Raw genomic sequence first — 21,907 nt, 5'->3', positions numbered from 1 at the left:
CAATTTTTTTCAAGGATTTTCAAAATGTATAAATGCTTAAATAAAATAAAAACTAGGCATATTTCATTTTCCCGCAGATAAGTAGGCTGAATTAGCCATGGTATTGATGCGCCCGTCAGTTGCAGACGGCTGCGACCTTTGCGGCTCACCGCATTTTGCCCAGTTGCCTCGATTCTGGCTAAGATGGCCAACTCTGCATCTGCACTCCGACCTCCTTGGCATTCCCGGTCGCCATCTTGAACCCGGAGTGACCTAGAGCACGCGCGCGCCTGTCTCCTTCTTGTGCTGAACCTCGGGGGCGTCCCCTCTGCATGTCGTCACTGCCTACGTGTATTTAAGCTAACCAGACTTTCCTACCTACGAGTTAGCAAGGATTCCATCTTGCTATTCCTTTTTCTGAGACGCTTCGCATCACTATACCGGCGTTCTTGACTGAGTGACTCAGGAACCCGCTCCTCAGGGGCCTTGCTGCACTCAGGGCTATCCACTCCTTGGAGAGCCTCTCCTGCCTGTCTCACCATCTTCAGCTAAGTGGGTTCTCGTGCATCGGATCTCCGCTGCTGCTGACATTTTATTCTCTACTGCATTGTGAGTACAAGACCTACGCTTCGTTACTTCAGCTACCCTGCTACGTGGGATCCTCGGGTTACCCCGCTCTGCTGACCACTACTGGATCCACGCTGTCTTGTGCAAATTGCCAACACCTCTGGCCTAACCCGCGCTGCGGACCACTACCAGAGCTACAACACACGTGCTATATTCGAAGCAAGTGATATCCGGGTTACCCCGCCTTGCGGACCACTACAGGATTTACACTGTCTTGTATCAGTTACTCATCTGCCTCCAGCCTACCCTGTACGACGGATTACTACTGGAGCTACCTCGTACAATATTACCAAGAAGCAAGGTTTCCCCGGGTTACCCTGCTCTGCGGACCACTACCGGAGAATCCATCCCAGTTCTTCTAATTCCAGGACTGAGTTTACAACCCGCTCCTCGGGTTTCTCGTTGCTGTATAATAAAGATTCTCACAGGACAAGCAGGATAGTAGTCCTAGAGATGTGAATCGGAACCAGAATCGGTTCGGATTTCAGTTCCGATTCACATCTCTATAGATGTGAATCGGAACCAGAATCGGTTCGGATTTCAGTTCCGATTCACATCTCTAGTCCTCACATACGGGTGACAGGTGTTCTCACAGGGTTCTCTCTATGGACAGGCGGGGTCTCAGTAGTGATGGACACAGGAGTCAGAGAAAGCAGAGTTGCTTACCTGTAACAGGTGTTCTCACAGGACAGCAGGATGTTAGTCCTCACATATGGGTGACATCATCTGATAGAGTCAATCATGGAATACTTTTGTCAAAGTTTCTAGAATTTTGACTGGCACTTACTGGGTATGCCTAACATGGCAATAACCCTGCATCCAGCAGGGGTCTCCCTTCAGTCTCTTTTTTTCCACGCAGCTATAGCCATGCGGATTTTTGGAGCTCTTCACAGTTCCTGACTGGAATTTTTCCTCAGGAAATTTTCTTTAAAACTTGCAAACGTTTATACCCCCTAGGGGTCTCCCTTCTTCGCCGTCGAACACCGAGTCATACGGTAAGTTTACCCTGTTTTTCGGTCGGTTCCCGGCGGGGACCTCTGTGAGCCTTGTTGGCACCGACCGCGACTGGTCTAAATTTTTCAATGGCCACAATGGCGGCAGGTTTTCGTCGATGCCCAGACTGTCCGAGAACTATGTCAATCATGACATGGAGACATGTATTGATTGTGCCCAAATGACCCCGAAGGGCCATAGGGCACAATTAGAAAAAATGGCGCTGTTATTTCAACGTCCGTCTCCACAGGCGCCATCGACTCGATCCCCGGCGAAGCATCGACGTCGATCCAAGGCCGAAGACTCCCGATCAGTGTCAGTCCTCGGCTTCTACATCATCGATGCTAGAGTCGCGAAAAGTGGAGCGCCGAGAGAAGCACCGACACAAGCATCGAAGACCGGTGCCTTCCGCTTCCACAACGTCGGTGGAGTCATTGACTGAACCACCGATGAAGAAGACCCGGCTGAGGAGCATCCCGTGCCCTCGAAGCCGGATGCACAGAGGCGTCCCGCGCCTTCGGTGGAAAGGGCTACCGAGACTCCACCGGGACCGGTGGACCCCTCCGGTATTGCCCATAGTGCCTCCCACTCCAGACCTAGGGCTCACCACCCCAGCGCTCCGAGAGGAAGTGCACCGGATGGTGCAAGAGGCAGTGGTCCAGGCTATCAAGGCCTCCTGCAACCACTGACACCAGCACTGGTGCCTGTGCCAGAACCGGCACCGATGCCTCTAGTGCTGCTGCCTCTCCCGGACAAGCTGGATTTGCTTATCGGTGCCCTGCCGGGGCACCGAGAAAATCACCGTTACCCATGGCTCCATCGACACCCATCCCGCTTTCATCGGGAGAAGAGGATATGTCGATGCCGGAGCCCGTCCCGGGGCCGTCGGGAGTACCACCACCGAGGCCACTGGTGAAGTCCCCGATGCCATTGGTACCCTTGCATCCGGTACCGATACCGGACCTCGATTTCTTGATGCCAAGACTAGGTCCATCGATGCCGGCACCGATACCTGTAAGACCTAGACCTCCGGCTGGAGAAGTTCCAAGTTTTCCACTTGGACCACCGAGGGATGCAGGAGATCAACCCTATGATCCCTGGACAGATGATTCAACAGAATCCCAGGACTCAACAGAAGTTCTGTCGGAGCCGTCTCCTCCAGACGAAAGGCGCAAGTCTCCGCCAAAAGATCTCTCCTTTATTAATTTTATAAAGGAGATGGCGGAGACCATTCCATTCCAACTGCAGACGGAAGAGGATTCCAGGCATAAAATACTGGAAGTGCTGCAATTCCTGGATCCCCCAAAGGAAATCATGTCCGTCCCAGTTCATGAGGTGCTGCAGGATTTGATGCAGCGCAACTGGGAGCATCCTGGATTGGTTCCTCCAGTGAACTGTAAGACGGATGCTATTTACCTAGTCCAGCCTTCCCCGGGATTTCAGAAGACGCAATTAGCTCATCAGTTGGTGGTGGTAGAGTCCGCCCAGAAGAGGGCCAAGCGTCCAAATCCCATTCCTCGGCGCCACCTGAGAAGGAGCAGAAATTTCTTGACATTTTAGGCCACAGGGTGCTTCACGGAGCCATGCTTATCTTGCGTATTGCGTCATATCAGTTATATATGACACAGTACAACCGTAACCTGTTTAAACAGCTGCAGGAGTTTGGAGTGTCCCTTCCTGAACAGCTTCAAGACCAGCTGAATTCCATTATAGAGAAGGGTTTCGATGCGGGAAAACATAAGGTCCGATCGGCATACAATGTCTTCGACACGGCATCTGCTTATCAGCGGCTGGTATCAGCGCTCACCATTGGGCTTGGCTGAAGTCCTCTGATTTCCGTCCTGAAGTACAGGATCGTTTGGCCGATCTCCCATGCACAGGGGACAACCTGTTTGGAGACAAAATCCAGGAGATGGTGGCCCAGCTTAAGGACCATAGTGAAACACTTTGTCAGCTCTCGGTGGCCCAGGCGGAGTTTTCAGCTCCCTCCAAGCGCCCATTCCGACGTGAAACTAAATGGACGGCTTACAGGACCCGAAGGTATTATCCACCAGTGACTCAGGCTCGCTCGTCCCGGCCCTTCCAGAAGTCTGCACCATACCAGCCTCGGGCTCAGAAAGCTCAAACTTCTGCCCAACCTGCTCCTGCAGCAGAATTTTGACTTTCAACTTCAGAGCAAAGACCATCCCCCGTTGCCCAATCTACCTGTGGGTGGCCTCCTAAGCCACTTCTCCACCAAGTGACTAAACATCACCACCGACCGGTGGGTGCAATCAGTGGTCGCTCAAGGCTACCATCTAAATTTCCTCTCCGTCCCGTTGGACACTCCACCTCGGCCGGGCTGGCCATCTTCCGACAACTGTCACCAACTACAGCAGAAGGTATCCTCCCTGCTGCAAGCCAATGCCATAGAACCGGTTCCTCTTTCCCTGAGAGGGCACAGATTCTACTCCCGATACTTTTTAATCCCAAAAAAGACGGGAATCATTCGCCCGATATTAGACCTACGGGCTTTAAACAAACATCTTCGGAAAGAGAAATTTCGGATGGTAACCTTGGGTTCTTTGCTTCCACTTCTTCAGCAAGGGGATTGGCTTTGCTCTCTCGACCTAAAAGAAGCATACATGCACATTGCAATAACCCCGTCTCACAGGAAATACCTCCGCTTCCTGGTCGGGAACCAACATTTCCAGTATAGGGTCATCCATTTGGCCTAGCATCAGCCCCTCGGGTTTTCACGAAGTGCCTGGCAGTAGTAGCTGCATACTTAAGAAGACTGGGCACTCACGTCTCTCCGCACCTGGACGACTGGTTGCTGAGAGCTCAGTCATCGGAAGGAGTTCTTCTCTCCCTCCACCTTATAGTACGGCTACTACTATCATTGAGGTTTCTAATCAATTATCAGAAATCCCATCTGCTCCCGTCTCAGCTCCTCTCCTTTATCGGAGCGGATCTCGATACAATCCAAGCAAGAGCTTTTCTTCCCATGGACCGAGCTCACATTCTGGCGTCGTTGGTGCGGGACATAAGGTCTCGTCAAACCACGTCGGCTCGTCATCTACTAGTCTTGCTAGGGCATATGGCATTTTTGGTCCATGTTACCCCCATGGCTCGTTTAGCCATGCGAGTAACACAATGGACATTAAAGTCCCAGTGGTCACAGGCACATCATCCAATATCCAACCTTGTCCACATCACCAGGCGACTTCGTCTCTCGCTGGCAAGATGGATCCGGGAATCCCATCTCCTTCAAGGTCTACCCTTCCAAGTTCCAGAACGTCAAATAGTTTTGACAACCGATGCTTTCACTTTGGGTTGGGGAGCGCATGTCAACAACCTGCAGACTCTGGGAACCTGGTCAGCAGAGGAGTCGCAACATCAAATAAACTTTCTGGAGCTCCGAGCAATCAGATATGCTCTCTCTGTGTTTCAGGACTGTTTATCCAACAAAACAATCCTGATCCAAACGGACAACCAGGTAGCAATGTGGTACATCAACAAGCAAGGGGGAACCAGATCCTACCTCCTTTGTCAGGAGGTAGCACAGATTTGGGCTTTTGCTCTATCTCAAACCATGCTTCTCAGAGCGACCTACCTGGCGGGTATGGACAATATTCTGGCAGACTCTCTCAGTCGGGAATTTCAGTCCCATGAGTGGTCTCTCAACCCTGTAGTTGCGGACAGTCTATTCCGGAAGTGGGGGTGCACGACCATCGACTTCTTCGCGTCTGCAGAATCGCAAGGTGGACAACTTCTGCTCTCTACATCGCAGTCGCCACGTTCCACCTCGGGATGCGTTCGCCCTGTCCTGTAAGGAAGGCCTCCTTTATGCCCACCCACCTCTTCCTCTCATCACCAAGACTCTCGTGAAGCTATGCACAGACAGGAGTCTAATGATTCTCATAGCCCCCTTCTAGCCACGTAAGGCTTGGTTTCTCATCCTTCGGGATCTCTCACTGCATCCACAGATTCCTCTAGGCTCGGACCCGTCCCTCATATCTCAGAGGAACGGCCAATTGCACCACCCCAACCTTCAGGCCTTGTCACTGATGGCTTGGATGTTGAAAGGTTGATCCTACAGCCTCTCAATCTTTCGGAATCTGTATCTCAGCTCCTGGAAGCTTCACGAAAGCCTTCTACTAGAAGGTCTTATCGATCGAAATGGAAAAGATTTTCGTTGGGTGTACTGCCAAGGAGTTAGAGGTTACCTGCCTCACGAATCAGTTTTTAGACTACTTCTGGCATCTCTTGGAGTCGGGTTTACAAACCTCCTCCATCAGAGTGCATGTCACTGTGGTGGCTGCCTTCCATAGGGGTACAGGGGATGATTCTATCTCGACACATCCCCTGGTGGTGCGCTTTATGAAGGGCTTGCTTCATCTGAAGCCTCCTCTCCGTCCACCGGCCCCGTCTTGGGACCTTAATGTGGTTTTAGCGCAGCTCATGAAACCTCCGTTTGAGCCTCTGCATTCCTGTGAGTTGCGGCATATCACTTGGAAGGTCCTTTTCCTTCTGGCATTAACTTCTGCTCGCAGGATCAGTGAGCTGCAGGCGCTGGTTACACAAAATTTCTTCATGATCGGGTGGGCCTTCACACTCATTCTAAATTTCTACCGAAAGTGGTATCTGAGTTTAATTTAAATCAATCCGTAGTGCTGCCTACTTTCTTTTCAAAGCCCCAGTCACTTCCTGCTGAGTGGACTCTGCATTCCTTGGACTGTAAACGTGCGCTTGCCTTTTATTTGGAATGCACTGCAGGCCATAGGAAATCCACCCAGCTCTTTGTTTCCTTTGATAAGCTTAATCTGGGAACCCCTGTCAGAAAGCAGACCCTGTCCTCCTGGTTGACAGACTGCATTTCCTTCTGCTATCAGCAGGCAGGCCTTCCGCTTCAGGACCGAGTTAAAGCGCACTCCATTAGGGCTATGGCAACATCGGTTGCACACCTTCGTTCTGTACCTCTCATTGATATCTGCAAAACTGCAACCTGGAGTTCTCTTCATACTTTTGCAGCACACTATTGCATAGACAAGGCTGGTACTCAAGATTCTATCATTGGCCAGTCTGTTCTACGCAATCTATTCTCAGTGTAATATCCAACTTCCTTCTACACCCGCTGGGATATTCAGGCTGTCCGTATACCAAAGAATCACCCCTGTTGTTGTGCCTGTTGTACGTCTTTGGGTGTTTTTGGTACATGCGCGGGCATCCTCAGTTTGCTATTCACCCATATATGAGGACTACCTTCCTGCTTGTCCTGTGAGAAAGCAGAGTTGCTTGCTTGTAACAGGTGTTCTCACAGGACAGCAGGATGTTAGTCCTCACAAAACCCACCCGCCACCCCGCGGAGTTGGGTACGCTTGTGATTTATTATGTTATTTTTTGCATGCTCTTTTTTGCTATACATAAGACTGAAGGGAAACCCATGCTGGATGCAGGGTTATTGCCATGCTGGGCATGCCCAGTAGGTGCCAGTCAAAGTTCTAGAAACTTTGACAAAAGTGTTCCATGATTGGGCTCCATCAGATGATGTCACCTAGAGATGTGAATCGTGTGATCGATCGTCTTAACGATCGATTTCGGCTGGGGGGGGGGAGGGAATCTTATCGTCGCGGTTTTGTTTTTTAAAATATCGTGTAAATCGGGGGAGGGCGGGAAAACCGGCACACTAAAACATCCCTAAAACCCACCCCGACCCTTTAAATAAATCCCCCACCCTCCCGAACCCCCCCAAAATGCCTTAAATTACCTGGGGTCCAGAGGGAGGGTCCCGTGTGATCTTTTACTCTCGGACCTCCGGTGCGTTGTAGAAATGGCGCCGGCGCTACCTTTGCCCTGTCATATGACAGCAGGGCAAAGGTAGCACCGGCGCCATTTTGTTTTTTTTGTCCCCCGACGTCAGGAGCGTAGGAGATCGCTCCCGGACCCCCGCTGGACTTTTGGCAAGTCTTGTAGGGGTCAGGAGGCCCCCCCAAGCTGGCCAAAAGTCCCTGGGGGTCCAGCAGGGGTCCGGGAGCAATCTCCTGGACGCGTGACGTCGGGAGCTAGGAATCAAAATGGCACCGGCGCTACCTTTGCCCTGTCACATGATAAGGGCAAAGGGCCACCGGCGCCATTTCTCTTCACAGCAGCCGTGGGCAGAGAGCGGGACATCGCGCCGGGACCCCAGGTCATTTAAAACATTTTGGGGGGGTTCGGAAGGGTGGGGGTTTGTTTTAAAGGTTCGGGTGGGTGTTAGGGTTTTTTTGGTGTGCCGGTTTTCCCACCCCCTATTTAATGATACAATACAAATGCCCCTGACGATAAATCGTGGGCATTTGTATTGTATCGTGCACTCTAACGATACACATCCCTAATGTCACCCATCTGTGAGGACTAACATCCTGCTGTCCTGTGAGAACACCTGTTACAGGTAAGCAACTCTGCTTTCTCTGACTCCTGTGTCCATCACTACTGAGACACCGCCTGTCCTTGGAGAGGACAGGCGGTGTCCTCTCCAAGTGGGTGGAGCCCCTGTGGGTGGAGTCGGCTCTCTCCACGACCCAAGGGCCCACAAACCAAGTTAAAACATAACTGGTATAATATTTCATTTGTTGAATCGTAAAATATTAAGCAATATGTCAAATAGTTATTGTATTTCAGATGCAAAGTTTGTTTACTTTGTAAACAAAATGAAAAATGTAATAAAGAGACAATAAAAAAAAATAAAAAAAACATAACTGGTATCTGGGAGCACCTCCTGGCGGCTCGAGGCAGGAACTACTCCAAGAATGTGTAGAGCTTTGCTCCTGCATGACTGCTTCCCTCGCTTCAGTTTTCACCTTTCCCATGCAATAACGGGCACGGGTTCTTCTCCTCTGACTCTTTTCTTGTCTTTTTTCTTCTTTTTCACTTTGGTGATCCCCAAAACAGCACTTTTCAGTGCTATCATAAGTTCCAGGACCCCAGGATTTAAATTTTGCCAGTGCGGTAAGATTATGCCCATCACAGACAATCAAGTAGCCATGTTCTACATAAACAAAGAAGGAGAGTTCAGTTCCAGGATTCTCTTTAGGGAATTGGTCCTAATATTGGACCTACCTACCAGGGATCAAGATCATAGAGGCCAACAGGCTTAGCAGAATCTTTCACCCTCATGAGTGAGAACTCCACCAAGGAAGTGGCACACTCCCTCTTCAGGAAATGGGGGTGCCCCACATAGATCTTTTCGCAACCGAATACAACACGAAGCTACTGAAGTTTTGCTCCCTTTACCCGAGCAATCAGATAATAGCCCAGGATGCTTTTCTGCTTCCGTGGAGGGGAATCCTATTGTACGTATTTCCCCCGATTCCGCTGATAAGTCGGATGATTCAAAAGTGCATTGCAGAAAAGTCAGATCTCATCTTCGTAGCATCAGCGTGGCCCAGACAACTGTGATACGCCTACCTCGTGAATCTCTCCATACAGCCACCAGTCCCCCTTCAAGACAGTGCGGATCTCCTAACACAGGAATATGGTACACTACTTCATCCCTTGCAAGATTCACTTCATTTGACGGCATGGAGATTGAAAGGGAAGAACTGAGTCATCTTCTTATTCCGACAGAAATTCAGGACATTCTCATTTCCTCTAGGAAGCCTTCCAGAAGAAGAGAATATGTGGGTAAATGGCACAGATATCTTCATTGGTGCATGTCAGTATCTCTCGATCCCTTCGGATCCTCACCGGAGCAATTACTCAAATATCTGCTTTTATTGTACACGTCTGGCCTGGCAGTTTTATCTATTAAAATTCACTACCTGATCCCAGTGGCCTAATGGATAAGGCACTGGCCTCCAGAGCCAGGGATTGTGGGTTCAAGTCCCACCTGGGATGAGAGTTTGAAGTCTTGTTCTGGGAAATAACTTCAAAGCATTGTTTCCAGAAAGAAGATATAACTGTCATGCATCAGACCCTAATGAGAGCCTATGTTTTTTCTATATCCGTTCAAATATCTTGAGACTCACTTGAATTTCCTTAAGTATAATAATGACTGAATTGTATGCTAAATGTTAGGTTGAAAATTTTTTTTCCTGTTTCTTATTAAGGACTCAGTCATTATGAGATTTCTTAAATGTTTTGTTTATTGTAAACATTTTGAAAAAGTAATAAATAAAGAATTTAAATAAATAAATAAAATAAAAAAATTCACTTCAGTGTTATAGCGGCGTACCATCTTTCAGTTCAGGGGAATTCTAGAATATCTTGTTTCATGAGGGGTGCATTAAGACTCCGCCCTCCAATCTCACACCCGGCAATCTCATGGGATATAAACCTGGTTTTAGAGTCACTCATGCTTCCGCCTTTTGAGCCAATACAAACCACTTAACTGTCACATGGAAAGTACTATTCCTAGTAGCAATAACCTCAGTGAGGTGAGTCAGCCAGCTTCAAGCGCTAGTACACTACCCGCCTTATCTGCAATTCTACCATGACAAGGTCATTTTACGGACCTATCCGTCTTTCCTTCCAAAGGTGGCCTCATCCTTTCATCTGAATCAGATAATAATAACATTGCCAACCTTCTTTCCCAGACCACATGCCTCCAGACGGGAAGGTCTACTACACACGCTAAATTGCTAGAGATCCTTAGCATACTATAAGCCAAGGACTCGTTCATTTAACAGGCATTTGCAGCTCTTCCTCTCCTTCAACGTGAATGCTCCAGGGTTACCGGTAACCAAACAAATGCTAGCCAATTGGCTTACCCAATGTATTCACTTCTGCTGCTCCTCTAGATCAGAGCGCATAGAATCAAAACTCATGGCGCATCAGCTGAGAGCTGTAGCTACCTCAATTGTCCATCTATGCCACGTGCCGGTTCAGAACATATGCAAAGCAGCTACTTGGTCCTAGCTACATATCTTCATATCTCACTACTGTCTCCAGCAATAAGCCAGTTCAGATGCGTCTATGGGACAAGAAATTCTACATTACGCTACTGGCTCTTAAGACTGTCCTCCAGTCACAGTGATCCTCTGCACAGACTATTGTTGAGATGTCCACAAAATGCACTGACATTTGTAGATAGAATGGACCACGCAGGCGTGCAGGAGCACAGCTCTTTTTGTAATTTAATCTTTATTGGAATTTTCAATAAAAGAAAATACAATATTCACATTTCTGTGCATAAACAGGAAATTTGAATAGACAACATAATACAAACATACGGAGTGATACTCCATTCCAAATTATACAAATTTTGTCTATACAAATACAAATAATGCGGGGACAGGACATTATATAAATTTTTCTATAATAATCATGAGAGAGGGTTGCCTAATTATTTATTTAAACAGCCTTATCTTCAGTTGATACAGTTGGTACTGTTGAATTCAAACTAACTTCATTTTTATCCTTCAAAAATACTTCAAGATGTGAGGGTTCAGTAAACACAAATTTTTTACCCTGAAAACTAATAAAACATTTACTTGGGTATTTCAAGTAAAAAGATGCACCAAATTCCATAACTTTTGTTTTCAGAGAAAGAAACTTTTTTCTCCTTGCCTGGGTAGGCTTGGATACATCTGGAGATGCGTAAACCTTCTGTCCACAAAATAACATATCTTTATTTTTAAAGAATTTGTCAAGAATGAGCTCTTTATCCTTTTCTAGAGCAAAGGATACGAACAACGTTGTTCTTTTATTTATTAGATCCAATGAATCTTCCAAAAATGTAGATACTCCTAATGTATTCTCCTCTTCTACCCTAGGTATATTACCACTTTGAACCGGAATGTAATATATTTTAGATATTAAAGGTACCTCATCACACACTAGGTTAAAGTCACCTTTTGAAATGTTTTCTAACATACTTAGAAAACATTTCAAAAGGTGACATTAACCTAGTGATAGGAAAATTCACAAATTCTCTAAATTAACATGTAAAGCCACATTATCAGAAGTATGATAGCTTTCCAAAGTTTTTACATTTTGTAATTCTGATGTAATATCCTTAATAGAAGTTTCAACATTATTTATTCGTTTCTCTTGCTCTTGTATAAGAGACCTATTTCCATTTACAATAGCTGTAAAGGATGAGTTGGAATCTAACTTAACCAACAACCTACACAGATCACCTAGGGTAACTTTAGATTCGTCCAGGGTAGCAAACCGTGGACTGTCTAGTTTAACTGTTAGAGTCCCAACTCCTGCACCCTGCTGTTGCAGCTCTGGGCAGGAGGGTGTTGCAGCTTTCGGTGACTCTAAATACGAACTAAAGTCACTTACTTTTGCAGCTTCTCCTTCGGCGGAAATACTTCCTGTTGTTTCTCCTGGGGGCTGTTGAGGGACTGGCCCAATGCCGGGACTTAGGGAGGCATTAAGATAGTCTCCCTCACTGTCCCTTCGTGGCAAAACTCCTCTACTTAATTGAGCATCCATGGGTCCGGTTATTGGCTGTGCCGGAGATGAAGTCACAAACTTGGCTTTTCTTTTACGCCCCATGGGTTAAGGAGCTCTTCAGAGATTCCTGACAGGAATTTTCCTCACGGAACTTTTTCAAAAAATGTGAAATAATTATACCCCACAGGGGTCCCCTTATCGATGCCTTTGCTCCATGGTCGAACGGTAATTTTTTTTACGAGCTTGCGGTCGATTCCCGTCGAGTTTTTCCCACGAGGCCTACCGGCCATCGAACGCACCATGACTAAATTTTTGTCAAGGCCATGGCGTCAGGTTTCCGTCGGTGCCCCGACTGCACTCGAACAGTGTCAATCACTGACCCTCACACGGTCTGTGTGATGTATTTGGGGTCCGACCATGATGTCCTTACTTGCACCAAATGTGCCCAAATGACACCAAAGGGTCGCAAGGCTAGGCTGGAGAAAATGGAACTTCTCTTTTGGTCAAAAACCCCGACTCCATAGATAGCTTCGACGTTATCCAAATCAGTACCGTCGACTTCGCGCCAGCACCAGGAAAACGCTGCTGCCCAACCGGCTTCGATGACTCTGCGGGTGTCGACCCCCCCTCTTTTCCTCCTCAGGAAAAGGACCAAGAAAAACATTGACACAAGTATCGAAAAGCTCAGGCCACCGATTCAGGCAAGCCCTCGACATCATCTGAGCCACCGACAATGAAGTCCTGTACAGAAAAGGCCCCATCTTCTTCTGTTTCTGAGTCACCGAGGCGTTCCCCACCTGGACAGGTGCCGGGAGCCACGACTCCACTTTTACCGGTGGACCCTCCAGCTATGCCAGTGCTGCCTCCTACTCCGGAACCGGGTATCCATGCCCCAGGTTTCTGTGAGGAATTGGATCGGATGATCCAAGAGGCCATTGGTAAAGCACTCCAAGGGTTCAAACCTCCATTGGTGCTGGTTCCCGAGTCGGTCACCGATTCGAAACCCAAGGAGCTTGCACCGCTATTTGCAAGAATGGATGCATTAATCGGTGCCCTTCCGGTGGATCCAAGGGAACCGATGGCCCCAATTCCTTCCTCACCGATACCCTTGTCATCGGAAGAAGAAGAAGAAACACCGATCTCCATTCCGCCCTCGGGAATGCTGCCATTGATGTCACCGATTCCATCGGTGCCTCCATCAAAGCCTTCGATGCTCCCATTGATGCCTTTGATTCCACCTCCGAGGCCATCAATGCCTAGGCCTGGGCCTTCCGGGATAACACCGTTACTCCCTTCTGATGAAGATATGGGAGCTGGAGCTCTCCAGTTTCTCAATACTCCAAAGGAAATCATGTCTATCCCTATTCATGAAATCCTTCTGGACCTTTTAAAGAGAAATTGGGAGCACCCTGGCTCTGTGGCACCTGTCATCCGTAAGGCATATGCCACCTATTTAGTTCAGTCAGCCCCTGGCTTCCAGAGAACTCAATTAGATCATCACTGAGTGGAGTCAGCCCAGAAGAGGGCACGATGCTGCAAATCTCATTCTTCCATTCCTCCAGGAAAGGAACAAAAATTCCTGGATGCATTTGGAAGACATGTATTCCATGGCTCAATGCTGATCTCTCGCATTGCTTCCTATCAATTGTACATGTCCCAATACAACAAGGCCCTGTTCACGAAGATTCAGGATTTTGCTGAAGCCTTACCTCTGCAATTCCAGGACCAGCTTCATGCCCTAGCACAAAAAGGCCTAGATGCTGGCAGACATGAAGTACAGTCTGCATATGACATCTTCAACACCGTATAATAGGGGCTGATGAGTAAAGATGGCCGGCGCCATCTTTAAAGATGGCGCCGGCCATCCAGTGCTCCTACCATGTGACAGGGGCCGGCCAATGGCACGGATACCCTGTCACATGGTAAGGGCAAAGGGGCATCGGTGCCATTTTTTTTTAGCGCAGCTGATGCCTGGGAACGGGAAATCGTCCCCTGAGGCCCCCCCGGACCACCAGGTAATGTTAAAAGGTTTTGGGGGGGGGGGGTCGATTTAAAGGGTCGGGTGGGTTATTTTTTTATCGGGCCATCGGCGCCATTTTAATTAGTGGCAGCCAAAATGGCGCCGATGGCCCGAGAGCGGGAGATCGCGCCGGGACCCCCCCTATTGGACCACCAGGTAATTTAACATTTTGGGGGGGTTCGGGAGGGTGGGGGAGGGTAAGGAATTGGTTTTAAAGGGTCGGGGTGGGTTTAGGGGTTGTTTTGGTGTGCCGGTTTTCCCGCCCTCCTCCAAATAATTCCCGTGCCCTATTTAACGATTTATGACGATAAATCGGGGGCATTTGTATTGTATTGTGCACTCTGACGATTTAGGACGATTTTAAAATTATCGGACGATAATTTTAATCGTTCAAAAACGATTCACATCCCTACCAACTATTACCCCATCTGGGACTATGGAAAAATCTTCCAATGGGTCCCAAGGGGCTAGAAAAGTTCTATCTACGCAGGGAGATTTGAATGAACAACCCAGTACACGCTTGGAAGTGTTGGAAGCTGGGTTGAAAGACTCTACTTCATTACTCCCTTTAAAGAAAATAGAGAAACCTTCTGTCATAACTTTGGACTCAGTTTGGACAGCAATTGTGACTCTTGAAAGTGCTATTTCAAAATTGACAAACATCACGTTGCAGATGAATAATCGAGTAGTTGTAAATGAGGAGATAGTAAAGAAGCATGATGAGAAACTGGTAGAGATAGAACAAAAAGTAACTCAGATACAGAAAATTCAAACAAACCTGATTCAGGGGGGATAAGGTACAAAATAGAAATTTAGAAAAACTAGAGAATGAGGCGAGGTATTTAAATTTAAGAATTATTAATTTTCCTTTGAACAGATTTATCTCGCTTCGCGATCAGTTTAAAAAATACATGATTGATATATTAAAAATACCTAGAGAAGCCTCTCCCCCTATATCAAAAATTTACTATATAAAGTCAACTAGCTTATTGGAGGGTCAAACATCTTTGCTAGATGTGTCTCATGTATTAGAATCTTCAAGTGATGAAGTAATAAAAAAAAAAAGAACTGTTATTGTCAAATTTGTCTTCCCCTCAGATAGGGATACTGTTTTGAGATTGTTTCTTAGAAACAGATTGAAAAAATTTCAAGAATATCAAATTTGGATTTTTCCAAATGTTATTAGGGTAACTCAAGTTAGACGGAAGCAGTTCCTTTGGCTGATCAATTAGGAGTAGGGATGTAAATCGTTTTTTGACGATTTAAAACAATCGTCAGATATATTTTAAATCGCAAAAATTGTTAGAGCCGTGATACAATAACAATTCCCCCGATTTATCGTCAAAAATCGTAAATCGGGGGAGGGCGGGAAAACCGGCACACCAAAACAACCCTAAAACCCACCCCGACCCTTTAAAAGAAATCCCCCCCCTCCCGAACCCCCCCCCCCAAAATGTTTTAAATTACCTGGGGTCCAGTGGGGGGGGGGGGGGGGTCTCGGCGCGATCTCCCACTCTCGGGCCACGGCTGCGTTAAGAGAAATGGCGCCGGTGGCCCTTTGCCCTTACCATATGACAGGGCAAAGGTAGCGCCGGCGCCATTTTGGTTCCTGTGACCCGACGTCACGCGTGCAGGAGATCGCTCCCGGACCCCCGCTGGACCCCCAGGGACTTTTGGCCAGCTTTGGGGGGCCTCCTGACCCCCACAAGACTTACCAAAAGTCCAGCAGGGGTCCGGGAGCGACCTTCTGCACTCGGGCAGATTTGCCAATATTCAAAATGGCGCCAGCGCTACCTTTGCCCTCACTATGTAGACATAGTGAGGGCAAAATGGCGCTACCTTTGCCGGGACCTCCCCCCCCCCACTGGACCCCAGGTAATTTAAAACATTTTGGGGGGGTTCGGGAGGGTGGAGGATTTATTTTAAAGGGTTGGGGTGGGTTTTAGGGTTGTTTTGGTGTGCCGGTTTTCCCGCCCTCCCCCGATAAAACGATTTTGTAACCTAAAAAACTAAGACGAGCCAAAAAACTAAGACGAGCCAAAATCGATCGTTAAGACGATCGATCACACGATTCACATCCCTAATTAGGAGTCCAAATGCTGATTAGATATTCGTGTAAATGTTTAATTCAATATGAAAATAGCAACTATGTATACTTTGAACCGGAAGAATTGAGAGTTTTTCTAGAAGCAAAAAGGATGTTGGGGAATAAGTAGAGAGTCATAGTTATCGAATTAGAAAGTAGGGAAGCAAGAACCTTAGATATATTTTAAGAGTTTTCCTTTAGATAGCTCATGTTTTGTTCAGTTGGATATCTGTCAGATTTCTTGGTAATAGGATGTCTAAGGTTGTAAATTTGAATATGTTTACAGTAAGAGTACTTCAATGACAATTGTTATGTATACGGCAGTAGATTTCCGAAGTGTTAGTGACAGTGTATGTCATGATATTGTATAAACTAATAAAAAAATAAATTATAAAAAGAATTAGGGTATCCCGACAGTGAGGTTCCAGTAATAAGAAAAGTTGTCCAAGTGTCTGTAACTAAAAACTCACCTGAGATAAAAAAAATTCTAAATTATCCCAAAAAGCAGAATGAAAATACAAACAAAAAACAAACTTTGAAATGTTTGTATGCTAATGCCAGAAGTCTAAGTAGTAAGATGGGAGAATTAGAATGTATAACAGTGACTGATGACATAGACTTAATTGGTATCTCAGAGACATGGTGGAAGGAGGATAATCAATGGGACAGTGCTATACCAGGGTACAAATTATATCACAATGACAGAGAGGAGCACCCGGGAGGCGGTGTAGCGCTTTATTTCCGGGATGGCATAGAGTCCAACAGGATAAACATCCTGCTTGAGACTAAATGCACAATTAAATCTTTATGGGTAGAAACCACTTGTGTGTTGGGGAAGAGTATAGTGATAGGAGTATACCACCATCCACCTGGTCAATATGGTGAGACGGACAGTGAAATGCTATGAGAGGGAACAATTTTAGATCTAATTCTCAGTGGAACACAGGATTTGGTGAGAGAGGTAACGGTGGTAGGGCTGCTTGGCAATAGTGATCATATTATGATCAAATTTGAGTTAATTACTGGAAGGGGGACAGAATCAAATCCATGGCGTTCATGCTAAACTTTCAAAAGGGAAACTTTGATAAAATGAGAAACATAGTTAGAAAAAAACTGAAAGGAGCAGCTACAAAGGTAAAAAGTGTGCAAGAGGCGAGGTCATTGTTAAAAAATATCATCCTAGAAGCACAGTCCAGATGTATTCCACACATTAAAAAAGGTGGAAGGAAGGCAAAACTATTACCAGCATGGTTAAAAGATGAGGTGAAAGAAGCTATTTTAGCCAAAAGATCTTCATTCAAAATTTGGAAGAAGGATCCAACAGAAGAAAATAGGATAATGGATAAGCGCTGGCAAGTTAAATGTAAGACATTGATAAGACAGGTTAAGAGAGAATTTGAAAAGAAGTTGGCCGTAGAGGCAATAACTCACAGTAAAAACCTTTTAAAATATATCCGAAGCAGAAAGCCTGTGAGGGAGTCAGTTGGACCGTTAGATGATCAAGGGGTTAAAGGGGCACTTAGAGAAGATAAGGCCATTGCGGAAAGATTAAACAATTTCTTTGCTTCGGTGTTTACTGAAGGGGATGTTGGGGAATTACCCATACTGGAGAATGTTTTCATGGGTTATGATTCAGATGGATTGAACCAAATCACAGTGAACCTAGAAGATGTGGTAGGCCTGATTGACAAACTGAAGAGTAGAAATCAGCTGGACGGGATGGTATACACTAGGGATGTGAATCGGGCTTCGGACGATTGAAAATATCGGACGATATTTTCAAAATCGTCAGAAATCGGGGGCTCCCCCAAAATGATAGGAAAACCCCACGATATTGATCGTGGGGGTTCTCTTATCATTTTGGGGGAGGGCGGGAAAAACGGCACACAAAAATAACCCCTAAACCCACCCCGACCCTTTAAAACTAATACCTTAGCTTCCCCCACCCTCCCGACCCCCCCAAAATGTTTTTACAGGTACCTGGTGGTCCAGTGGGGATCCCTGGAGCAATCCCCCGCTCCTGGGCCGTCGGCTGCCACTAATCAAAATGGCGTCGATGGCCCTTTGCCCTTACCATGTGACAGGGTATCCTAGCCATTGGCCGGACCCTGTCACATGGTAGGAGCACTGGATGGCCGGCGCCATCTTGTGCTCCTACCATGTGACAGGGGCTGACCAATGGCACCGGTAGCCCCTGTGACATAGTAAGGGCAAAGGCTATCGGCGCCATTTTGAATACTGGCAGCCGACGGTCCGAGTGCAGGAGGTCGCTCCCGGACCCCCGCTGGACTTTTGACAAGTCTTGTGGGGGTCAGGAGGGTCCCCCAAGATTTGCCAAAAGCCCTTGGTGGTCCAGCGGGGGTCCGGGAGCAATCTCCTGCACTCGGGCCATCGGCTGCCAGTAATTAAAATGGCGCCGATAGCCTTTGCCCTTACTATGTCACAGGGGCTACCGATGCCATTGGTCAGCCCCGTCACATGGTAGGAGCACAAGATGGCACGGGCCAAAAGTGTCCTACCATGTGACAGAGTCCGGCCAATGGCACGGATACCCTGTCACATGGTAAGGACAAAGGGCCATCAGTGCCATTTTGATTAGTGGCAGCCGACGGCCCGGGAGCAGGAGATCGCTCTAGGGTCCCCCACTGGACCACCAGGTACCTGTAAAATTTTTTGGGGGGTCGGGAGGGTGGGGGAAGCTAAGGTATTAGTTTTAAAGGGTCTGGTGGGTTTTTTGTTTATCGTCTCGGGCGCAGCCGATAAACAAAACCGCAATTGGGCCCGATGAAAAAAAAAACCACATGTGAATCGGAATCGGAACCGATTCCGGTTCCGATTCACATCTCTAGTATACACCCCAGGGTTCTGAAGGAACTCAAAAATGAAATTTCAGACCTATTAGTAAAAATGTGTAACCTATCATTAAAAGCATCCATTGTACCTGAAGACTGGAGAGTGGCTAATGTAACCCCAATATTTAAAAAGGGCTCCAGGGAAGATCCGGGAAACTACAGACCGGTTAGCCTGACTTCAGTGCCAGGAAAAATAGTGGAAACTGTTCTAAATATCAAAATCACAGAGCATATAGAAAGACATGGTTTAATGCAGGGGTGGGCAAGTCCGGTCCTCGAGGGCTGCAAACCAGTCGGGTTTTCAGGATACCCCTAATGAATATGCATGAAATAGATTTGCATACAACTGCGTTGTAGAAATGGCACCGGCGCTACCTTTGCCTTGTCATATGACAGGTCAAAGGTAGCTCCGGCGCCATTTTGTTTTTTGTCCCCCGACGTCAGGAGCGTAGGAGATCGTGTTGCCGTACTGCCGGCGCCATTTTGCGCAAAATGGTGCCGGCCGTATGGCAACACGATTTGACTGCAGGAGGTCGTTCCGGATCCCCACTGGACTTTGGGCAAGTCTTGTGGGGGTCAGGAGGCCCCCCCAAGCTGGCCAAAAGTCTCTGGGGGTCCAGCGGGGGTCCGGGAGCGATCTCCTACCGCGAATCGTTTTTTCCGTACGGAAAAACGATTCGCGTGCAGGAAGTCGTTCCCGGACCCCCGCTGGACTTTTGGCAAGTCTTGTGGGGGTCAGGAGGCCCCCCCAAGCTGGCCAAAAGTCCCTGGGGGTCCAGCGGGGGTCCGGGAGTGATCTCCTACGCTCCTGACGTCGGGGGACAAAAAACAAAATGGCGCCGGCGCTACCTTTGACCTGTCATATGACAATGCAAAGGTAGCGCCGGCGCCATTTCTACAACGCAGCGGAGGTCCGAGAGTAAAAGATCACACCGGGACCCTTCCTCTGGACCCCAGGTAATTTAAGGCATTTTGGGGGGGTTCGGGAGGGTGGGGGATTTATTTTAAAGGGTCGGGGTGGTTTTAGGGTTGTTTTAGTGTGCCGGTTTTCCCGCCCTCCCCCTTCCCCTCCCCCCCACTGGACCCCAGGTAATATAAGGCATTTTGGGGGGGTTCGGAAGGGTGGGGGATTTATTTTAAAGGGTCGGGGTGGGTTTTAGGGATGTTTTAGTGTGCCGGTTTTGGATTTACACGATTTACACGATATTTAAAAAAACCCAAACTGCGACGATCCGATTCCCTCCCCCTCCCAGTCGAAATCGATCGTTAAAACGATCGATCACACGATTCACATCTCTATTACCTGCTATTAATTAAGTAATAGCCACTGCTATTACTAGCAACATGGGATAGACTTAGCTTTTGGGAACTTGCCAGGTTCTTATGGCCTGGATTGGCCACTGTTGGAGACAGGATGCTGGGCTTCTGGACCCTTGGTCTGACCCAGTATGGCATGTTCTTATGGAGGTCAGAATTGTGCAGAAAACACTCAAGGACTGGCATGCTTGATCTTCATTGTTCCATTATGGCCCAGACAAGTGTGGTTTGCGTATCTCATCCAGTTGTCAGTCAACCCTCCGATTACTTTGGGATCCAATGCAACTTTGTTATCTCAAGAGAAGAGTTGTTTAAATCATCCAAACCTCTCCTCTCTCCATTTGATGGTGTGGATGTTGAACGCTCATTAATCGCTTTGCTGTCATTGCCCAAGTAAGTTAAGGATATTGGAACCAGAAGAGCTTACAAGTTTATGTGCTGAAATATAAAATAAATAAATAAACGGAAACAATTTTCTTCATGGTGCAAGGAAAGGTCCCTGGAACTGTTGGAGTGAAGGTGGGTCTGTTTGATCATTTTTGGTGAGATTGTGTTAACTTTGATTCTCATTGAAAATGAGCATATAAAGATAATTGTTGCGATCCCGGGCCGTCCCCGGGATCGCCACTCACCTCGACGCAGTCCCCCTCCAGTCCCGTCGCGAGTCCGGGCTCCGACGAGCTGCGGTCAGGCCGTGCAGGCCCCGAGAACGGTGCCCCCGCGACATGCTGGCTGCCGGCGTTCTCCGCGGCTAGGCCCCGGATCTTAAAGGGGCCAGCGCGGGAAACTGCAGCACTGCCTCTGGATGACGTCAGACGCTCTCAGGGTATTTAAACCCTGCACCGAGACCTTCTCCTTGCCTTGCAACGAGGTCCCAGGTTTCCCTGCTTCCAGTTGCTGCATTCCTGTGCTCTCTTGGTCTTCTTGGTTCCTGATCCCAGATTGGGTTACGGTGTTCCCTGGCTCCCGACTCTGGACTGGCTTACGACGACTCTCTGGCTTCTGACCCCGGTTTGGCTCACAGTGATCCCCTGGCTTCTGACTCTGGACTGGCAAGCGACGACTCTCAGGCTCTCGACCCTGGACTGGCAAGCGGCGACTCTCTGGCACTTGACTCCGGACTGGTGAGCAACGACCCTCTGGCACTCGCCCTTGGATCCCGTCTGACTCTGCCCCTGCGGGCTCTCCTAAGTCCCAGCGGCCGGGTCCCTACGGGCGCCTCCTGGGGGGACTCCGGCTTCCAGGGTGAATCTCCTAAGTCCCAGCGGCTGAACTCCTACGAGCTCCTCTCGGGGGAGGCTCGGCTTCCAGGGCGAAGACTTCCTCACCACTGTGTCAGCTCCATCCATTCCCTGCTTCCTTGCCAAAGCCCTTGGTCGCAAAGGGCTTCCCAGGGCCCTCCTCGGCCCAGCCACATCTCCGTCCTTGCCGCCTCCCGGTCGGGGCCACTGCTGCTACCTTGCAGCAGTTCACCGTTCGGTTCCGATCGGCTCAAGGGTCCACGAATCCAACAGATTGCAAGGCCATGGACCCGGCGGATCTTGCCGGCCTCAAGGCTATTCCGGGCATAGCCCAGAAGCTGCAACAACAGTCCTGCCTCGAGACCTTGATGTCAACCGTGCAATGCCTGGCGGATCGTGTTGAAGGGGCCTCCGCAGCTCGCCCCGC

The 21,907-nt window shown here is 48.1% G+C and overlaps 1 protein-coding gene and 1 non-coding gene across 2 annotated transcripts in view; both read left to right on the top strand.

The window, feature by feature from the left end:
- The window catches only part of KCTD19 (potassium channel tetramerization domain containing 19), a 487,519-nt gene that overhangs the window by 30,702 nt on the left and 434,910 nt on the right, over nt 1–21,907 (top strand). The gene's annotated exons all lie outside the window — the stretch shown is intronic.
- TRNAW-CCA lies at nt 9,384–9,456 on the top strand. The gene has a single exon. It is a non-coding gene; the product is annotated as a tRNA-Trp (tRNA).

The sequence above is a fragment of the Rhinatrema bivittatum genome, chromosome 7 (assembly GCF_901001135.1).
Source record: "Rhinatrema bivittatum chromosome 7, aRhiBiv1.1, whole genome shotgun sequence".
NCBI classification, from domain to species: Eukaryota; Metazoa; Chordata; class Amphibia; order Gymnophiona; family Rhinatrematidae; genus Rhinatrema; species Rhinatrema bivittatum.
This window is presented reverse-complemented; position numbering and strand designations above follow the sequence as displayed.